Here is a 9,296-nt window from a genome sequence, read left to right as displayed (position 1 = left end):
CCACACTTTGGACGAAACGGGCCAGTCACAAGATGTTACACTGCCGGAAGTCTACAAGATGTGGGAAATGACATCTTCTGTAGGCGACGGCCAACCTTTCCGAGTGGAAGTTACGGTGAACAAGACTCCCTTGTTGATGGAACTTGACACAGGAGCTAGCGTGTCTGTTGTGTCTGAGGAAACATTTCGACGCGAATTTCCATCAATGCAGCTGGACCCGTGGCGCGTCATGCTGAAAAGCTATTCAGGTGAACTTTCCCCAGTTCAGGGAAGCCTTACTGCAACGGTGAGACTTGGAAACCGCGAGTGTCAGGACATCAAGTATGTCATTCTTGGCACCTGCCCATCTCTGCTAGGACGTGGCTGGATGAAAGGCCTCGGCATCGAGCTTTCTACGGCGAAGGATGAAGATAAATCTTCAGGACAATGTCAAACCAAGGTTTTTCAAGCCTCGTGCAGTTCCATTTGCGATGCTTGACAATGTCAACGAGAAATTGCAACGCATGGAAGAGGAGGGAGTCCTACGTCCAGTGAGGACTTCGAAATGGGCTGCCCCCATTGTACCAGTCCTAAAACAAAATGGGCAGATTCGCATCTGTGGAGACTTCAAAGTCACTGTGAATCCTGTGACTGTACATGAAAAGTACCCCATCCTGCAATGGAGGACCTATTTGCTAAGCTGAGTGGAGGCGAGAAATTCAGCAAGTTTGACTTAAAAGATGCATACCTACAAGTTCCACTTGATGAGAAGTCGTCCAAACAGGCTACCATCAACCCTCCATGAGGTATGTACCAGTACACTCGCCTGCCGTTCAATGTGAACTCTGTACCACCGATCTTCCAGCGTGAGATGGATACCTTATGGCAAGGACTTAAGCACGACGTTATATATTTCGACGAAATTATTGAGACAGGGCGAAACGATCAAGACCACCTGGAGAGCCTGAGCCAAGTGCTGAGTCGGCTACAGCAAGTTGGGCTGAAGCTGAAGCTGTGCAAGTGCGACTTCTTGGTTCCCCAGGTTAAATACTTGGGTCATGTCGTTCGCTCTGCGGGATTCCAACCAAAGCCGGAAAAGACTGAGGCAGTTCTGAAAGCTCTAAGGCCTACAGATGTAAAAGCGCTGCACACCTACCTGGGACTGGTCAATTTTTATCGTCGATTCCTGCCAAACTTGTCCAGCGTCCTACATCCGTTAAACAATCTTCTGGTGGCAAAGACGCCTTGGACATGAGGTCCGGACCAAGAACAGGCCTTTCATCAGAGCAAGGAGTTACTGCTCTCTGCCGCGGTATTGGCGCATTATGACCCGAAGAAAGCAGTGGTGCTGATCTTTGATGCGTCGCCGTATGGAATTGTGGCTGTCCTTGCTCACCGAGTAGATTCAAGTGCTGAGAGACCAATTGCCTTTGCATCTAGAGGTCTTCTGCCGGCTGAGCGCACATACAGTCAGGTTGACAAGGGAGCCCTGGCTCTGATTTTTGGTGTGACTAAGTTCCGGCAATACCTGTGTGGCCATGACTTCGAAGCGGTCACAGACCACAAGCCCTTGCTGGGGCTGCTTGCTGAGGACAAGCCTGTGCCTGAGACTTGTTCGCCAAGTGTGCTGCGTTGGGTACTGAGGTTGTTGGCGTATAGCTACAAACTGAAGGCATGGTTCAAACATAGCAAATGGGGATGCCTTGAATAGGTTACCGCTGCCTGTTCCTGCATGTTCCATCCAGCGGCCAGCCGAGGTATTTATGCTCTAGGGGGCCTATTCTCGGGTGCTACTTGCATCTGTCGTGACCGACGCCACTGCATAGGACTTGACTTTGGCGAAGCTTCCAGATTATTTGTGGTCTGTAGCTGAGCTGCATGACCCAGAGTTAAAACCGTACGCTGCTCGAAAAACCCAGCTGTGCGTACAAGAGAACAGTATCCTTTTGGGGTAGAGAGTTGTCATCCCAGGATCCTTACAACCAGCGGTTCTACGACTCCTGCATGAAGGTCATCCATGGATCGCTAAAATGAAGGCCGTCGCTGGAAGCCATGTATGGTGGACATCATTAGATGAAGACATTGCGGCTACAGTGCGGGAATGCCGTGTGTGACAAGAAAACTAGCGACTCGCACGACCAGCACCGATGATGCCATGGCCATTCCCAGAAAAGCCATGGCATCGTCTTCATATCGATTTCGCTGGACCAATGAAGAACCGATATCTACATATCGTGGTCGACGCCTACTCAAAGTGGATCGAAATCGTTCCTGTGTCCACGCCGTCGGCAGAAGCCACGATCCCTTGACTGCGGGTGATGTTTGCCTGTCACGGACTACTAGATCTCGTCGTATCCAATAACGAGCCGGTATTTGTAAGCAGTAGCTTTAAGGGCTTCCTTCGACAGAATGGAACAAGTCAAATTTTAACGCCACCGTATCACCCAGCGTTAAATGGAGCCCCTGAGCGAGCGTTTCAAACGATAAAGTTGAAGCTGAAGAAGGCAGCTGTTGGAAGTTTCCAGTGTCAGCTGGCCCGAATCGCGCTCAACTACAGAACTACACCTAATGAAACCACAGGGTGCACTCCGGCGGAGTTACTGAGGGGTCGCAAGTTAAAGACTGCGTTCACTCTACTTCATCCGGACCTTAGGTCAAGCATATCGAAAAAACAGCTCATCCAGAAAATGGCGCACGACAAGGGTGCTCGACTGGTCCCAACTGTCCAGCCGGGTGATGCCGTTTACGCGAGAAATTTTCTACAAGGTCCATCATGGGTACCGAACTGTGACCGACACTCCAAGTGACCACATCACAGATGTCACACGACTCCCAGATGGTCGTAGTTGGAGGCGTCATGAAGGACATCCGCGTCCTGACCTAGCCCAACCTAGAACATCATCGGAGCCGCGACCAGAGCCGGTGGATCAGGCCGCTCCTCCTGATAAGAGTGTGTCCGCTCTCGCTGAGGCTGAACCACAAGATGCTTCTGCCCAAGCGGTGCCTCAAACTGCAACAGCTGGATATCAGCATAAAGATACTCAGCCTGTTCCTGGCACTCCACTACCGAGGAGAAGTCACCGAGCTCGAAGGCCTCCTGTGCGCTTGTCACAGTGAAGATCGGTGGGACCTCCGCTAATTTATGTTAGGGGGGTGGGGGGGCGGAGGGTGGGGGGGAGGAGTGTTATAGGCGGCCAGATGGCGCCCCCTGCGCACCTGGTATATAAAGAGCACGTCGCACGAGATTAAAACAGATTACCACTGCGGGCAAGCTTGCGTGCACTCGGCAATGCCCCGCTGTCCCGGGAACTCGCTGATCATTACAGTTATTTATTCTCAATGTGACTTGTTTGCAATGTTACTTCCGCAGTATGAACTGAAGGGGGCAGAGGCGCTGTCAGGCATTATACCTTTATCTCTACCCCCTCTGCGGATCGATGAAATCGCAAAATAAGTAAAGAACAAGTGCAAAACAAATTTAGAGCTAAAATATTTGCATGCGTCCGTTAGAAATGCGATACAACAGAACTTAGGACGGTGTTAACACTCATACAACATTGTAAACTGGAGTCCGAAGTAAAATGAAAGTTTCATTGGGTACGATACGGTCTGGTAATTCGGTCCATTACGAAATGCCAATAAAAAAGGTTTCAACGAGGGACTGAAATAGTATAAGGTGGATGACATTAGATTGAAAACAAAAACGGAAACATAAATTAAGAATAGGCATAAATATAAAAAGGACAGCAAAAAAGAACACACACGCAAACACACACTAGACGTGGAAAAAATGAACAATGTGCAGGCGAGTGAGTTGGTGCGTGCTAGAGGTGACATGAGGTTTCTGCGATCGCCTAAATATGGCGATAACCCTGTCTGCGGACACTAGGAAGGGAAGCAGAAGATAAATTGAGACGCATGTTTGTCACACTTCTGTTTTTTCTTCTAATATATCTTCAAGTTTCTTTCCCAGTCACGGGAAAGTATCATAACATCATAATTAAAACACTGGATGTCATATTCGATGTTTTGTAGAGGGAATACAGAAGTAGGATTGAAGGCAAAACTGTATTTCATCATACGTTTCGGCGGAGATTCGAGTCTAGAGATTAGATTATGTATACGTCTAAGATCCTTACGATACTTGCATATTCGAGTCCGCGAAGCGATATTTTCGCATTTATGAGCACCTTTATAAAGTCAAATAAGCCAGGTATTTGTTATGCATTTTTTCATTGACATATATATAGATATTTGTTTTTCGGTCCACTGGCCATTTATATTTACGCAAGAAGTGGCCTTTCCGGACACCCAGGAGCCCCAAAAAGCTGTCAAAACCGCGCGGCTAATCCCTTACAACCGGAAGTCACCCACGCGTGGACATGACAACCAAAACCGGCCAGACGAAGACGTCAATAAAAAAAAACGCAAAAAAACTTCGTCTATGTTCAAAGCAGCCGCGCTATTTCTAGCCGAAGCGTAAGCCAAAAGATGGCTACCCAGCATCTTGTCGGCCTGTCTAATCCCCGGAGCGATTTACCGCCGCTTCGCAGGGATTACAGCGGGCACTTCCGCATCGCTGCCCATCGGGACGTCGAGGAAGAGTCGCTGAGGCTACCCACGTGTCGGGACCCTACTTAAGAAGGGGGGGAGGGAACCGGGGCGCCAGACGCCAAGACTCGAGAACGCCTGTTTTAAGGCTGCTCCAATCAGTCACCATGATTGCATTCTCTCCTTAGAGGTGCATTCAACGTTGGGGTGTTTGCCACTTGAGTGCTGAGCCTCTCGAAGTTTTCTAATCCTATATTTTTTTTTTCTAATTTGAATAATGTTTTGTCAATCGGAAAGGCGAAAAGAAAGAGAGAAATATCACTTTATTTTGGATAAAAAAGACCCTAGAGGTGTCTCTCCACTAAGTGGACCAGGGCCAGGTGGTCTACGCAAGCCGCTACGGCCAACCCCACCCGCCATTCTGGAAGAGGGGGAATGGGGTAGTGGGGGAAATCGGATGACTCTGGGGCAAGTGGACAGGTGATGCTCGACGTTCGCGTAGGGACAGCCGTAATCGGGACAGGAGGGATCTGATTTGGAACGATCGAAGAAATGGCTCTCAGTGTGTTTGTGGGCTAGTAGGGTGTGGGTGTGGTGTAGGCAGGATCGAGTGAATTGCAGCGGAGCAAACTCGAAACCATAATCCCCAAACGCACCCGACTCACACTGAGCGTCCCACGGTTTGCGGCCAACCAGTATCTAGCCACAACCGGCAACCACAACTCTCCGTACGAACAGATTACAATCCATCGATCGCCACTCTCAAAGGCAACGCTGAGGTATATCGCAGCAAGGCCGTCGAATGCTGAACCACTAACAATACGATACCTCGCATCTGCCTCCCCTCTTCATCCAATTAAATAGATTTCGGCAAACGCTTCACCAAGAAGCGAGATATTCGAAATACAGACGTACACAACGCATCACTGTTTGCGCGTATAAGCATCACCAGGCTTTTCTTGTTAACTTCAGAAACTGTAATAAAAAACAATTAGTGCGGCGGAAAGCCCTAATTCAGAGCACTAACTTAAGTTCTAAATGTTGGTGTCCGTCCATTAATACTCCGGTTCGTAATAACCGATGCCTCCAGCCAGTTTGAATACGCCACCGCAGCTGCAATGCTTCGAGGGAACTTTAGACTTTCTGCACGTGCGACCACCTCGCTGGAGCTTTGCGTGTGTAAATCACGTGAATGCACCAGCCCTCGCACGCATGTCCCGCCGCCTCATGTGAACTAAAGTAATGGTGGCGTCGCGCATGCGCCGAACGCTTAGTGAGGTCGGTGTGGTGTATACATTACACTAATGCAATATATATTACCCTAACAGACGCCCCAAGGTAGTCACTGGCCCCACCTACTTTTCCATCACTCTCTACGAAGCGATTCAATCTCTCACGGCGGTCGAAACACTGGCCATCGCCTAGATCAGCTTCCCCACTCACCACCACGATCATACACCCGTTTGCAAGTATAGACAAGGTGCCCGACGACAGTTTTGCGAACAACACCCTAGATCTCCGCACAGACTCCCTTGCACAACGGCACCTATGCCACTCACCCTCATCCACGGTCACCATGAAATAAATAGCCGGCTATCAGAGCGTGAAAGGAAATGCAAAGGTGCAAGCGTTCTTTTGCGCTAAAAAATATCCGGACAAATTAAAAAAAAAAAAAAAAAAACAACAACGGGGAAATGATTTTGTGAGGTCCCTTTCTTAATCGCAGCGCCCTTTTAACCCCGTGCGCTATTCAACACTGGAAAGATTGAAATAGCTTATCTATTTCGGCGTTCAGTACACACACACCCATCCCAAGACCTTTGAGCTTCATGTCGGCATAATAAAAAGTACGTTGAGTGATTCACTGAGCGACTGATATAAATCTCTTAACTTCTACGCTACCCATTAAAACTTGACGCTACAAAAACATCCAGTTAATCTGCTAAGAATGCCCTAAGAGAATTTCGAGCACAGGATCTAGGTTTTTGACGTAGGTGTGCACAACTGCTTACAACAGTTTAATTTCGTGTAAACACAAACCTTGACAGAAAGAATTATTGTGTTGAACCTATTAGGTTGTATATGCACGTATTTCTGCATGTGTTTCTGCTTCTAAGTTTTTCAAAACGAAGTAACATTTTTAATTTGTGATTTAGGAAACACTTTTTTTGCGCCATATGTTTCGAAAAGGGGATTTCTAATGTTCTCTCCACATCACACTCTACGTTCATCATAACGCACCACAACACGGTGACGAGTAATCAAATGCATGCGCCGGGAGCGCCCGAATGCACGCACAAAATGAATCAGAAATGAACCAAACAACCGAAACACTCGAACGCCGGAACCTTGGAGTTTGTTTGCGAACCTCTCGGATTTTCTGATGGTCTCACCGGGTTCGAAAACACGGGGCTGCCGTCGCGCTCATTTCTATCACCCGATGGCGAAGCCGCTTCTAGTTTCAGAGGACTCTACCGTTAGCATCTCATATATCTCAATAATGCAACTATTTACGATGTGGAGATGGTTTTGTTGTGTTTAGGATTTTACCCAATATTTTTCATCGCTGTTTTATCAAATACCCGGCTGTGGCACGAACAGGAACACATTATGAGAGGTTAAACCCGCATCGCTCGTCCCACTCGATAAAGGATTGTGGTACACATTTCCGGCGGCTCTTTGCGCTGAAGGCAGCGAGCAAAAATTAGTCGAGTGACTGCTTTGATTATGCCGTCACGCAGTGAGCTTGTCCGCGCGTCTACGGACGTGTAGGCATATCACTCGCAAGCCAATTATAGCCGGATTCTCCCCCGCAAACAATACTTCTGCAGGAAAGTGCATTGGGACCGATGCTACTAAAATATCATGCGAGCGTTTTAATCACTGTAGAGCATACAGCAACACGGTCCATTTTCATCATTCGAACTAATTCCCAAAGAAAAAGAACAATTAAGGCATATGCGTATGAATGAACCCAACTAACCGAATGGAATATTTGTTGCTAAGCCGCTGGACAACTTTTGATACCGACAAAAATTTGTTTTTCGGCTGCTTCGTAACAATTCTTTCATTGGATATGAACCCTGCATTCACCTACGTAGTTTTAACATACCAAAAGTATTTCAATGAAACAAAGACAAAGCTTTCAATTATCTAGAGCGAGCTAAACGTATTGAAAATAACCTTTTGCGGGGACTGTTGTATCTCGTGCTAGACATGTAAGCGCGTCATTCGAGTATGAACACACTACGTGAGACAACTAGGGCAGGTATGATATAGGCTACCCTTCGAAGTTTACTTAATTATAATAGCGTGGAGCTCTAATTCTTACCACCAATCATGTTACGCTAAAGATGCAAATTGAATTCTACTTACCAGTTTTATTGCAGTGTTTTATAATTTAAAAAAAAAGGTCTTGCGACAACTTGTTGGTGCTAACATTGCCGCTTTTGGTGACATTCACTTTTGACTGACATCAAACTTACCTGGTCAGTAAAGCTAAAGTAAACTATTTTTAACAGATATAAGAGCTGAAATATTTTACTCCAAACACATTTTTAAATAAACAACTGAGAGTAACATCAGTACTATCTAAAACTTTTATTTAATTTCAGCGATACCTTTTGAAACACTCGTCACAAAAATCTATTTGTTGCAGCTCAGTTTTACTCCTCTTTTGTGTAAGCATGGTGTCAAATACAATTGAATATTTTCCGCTCAAAAACAGGTATTTTGTCTTGTAGCAAATATAGGATACCGCAATTATAGACGTTTCAAAAGGCAGTCTCGGACGAAGCGACTTACAGCGCTCGTCGCTGGCTTTGAGACTGTACGTCAGTGTTGATCGACTGAGCTGGGCTGTGCGTTTGCTCGTCAGTGGGCTGTGGCAGCCTGCGTAGCCACGATTCCGGACGCTGGTAACAGCTAAATTGCCGCGTTTTATTTAATTTTTTTTTTTTGTTCTATGGCGAACAAAAATTTATCCAAATATTAAAGAAAGCATCGTACTATTTTGGGGAACAAAACCAAACAAGTGAAAGCTATTGTTGGTGAGTTCGTGCGCGACAGAAGAAATTCAACTCGAAGGTTAGTCTCATTTTATATTGATGTTTTTTACGGCTTCATACACTCAGCCATGTCAATCTACAAAAGCCTCAACTATCGAAAATATTTTGTCACACAGGATAGCCGAACTACATGGACATTGCCCGCCCACAAGATAAAATTCAACGAGTCTCATCAATCGAACAACATACACTCTAAAAAAAAGTCTGTGCGTCTACTTTCACGCACAACACTTGGAGAGCCAATCAGCGCAACTTAGGGAGGTAGCTCAGCAAATGACGATGCCGAAACATATGTTTAGACCAAAAAACGCTGTCTGAGTTGTGACATTAAGCACTGCAAAACGTCACGCTTGCATTGCTTAATGTCACAACTCAGTCTGCGTTGTTTGGCCGAAACATATGTTTCGGCATCGTCATTCGCTGAGCTGCCTCCGTAAGTTGCGCTGATCGGTTCTCCGAGTGTTTTGCGGGAAAGTATACGCAGAGACTTCTTTTAGAGCGTATATAGTATGTACCCCACGGTGCCGCGTTATCCGAAGGCGAATTCAGAAGGGTCTCAAATAACACAGCAAATCCAATATACAGTGCCGACCATAGCTACTTCAGAACGATCAGACGGAATCCGGCTTGCTTTGGAAAACGCTTTAAAGGCGCGCTGCTTTCCTTTTTTTTTTTTTTTTTTGCACAATTTGGAAGCAA

The sequence above is a fragment of the Ixodes scapularis genome, unplaced genomic scaffold, assembly GCF_016920785.2.
Source record: "Ixodes scapularis isolate PalLabHiFi unplaced genomic scaffold, ASM1692078v2 PGA_scaffold7__128_contigs__length_106722199, whole genome shotgun sequence".
Classification (NCBI taxonomy): domain Eukaryota; kingdom Metazoa; phylum Arthropoda; class Arachnida; order Ixodida; family Ixodidae; genus Ixodes; species Ixodes scapularis.
This window is presented reverse-complemented; position numbering follows the sequence as displayed.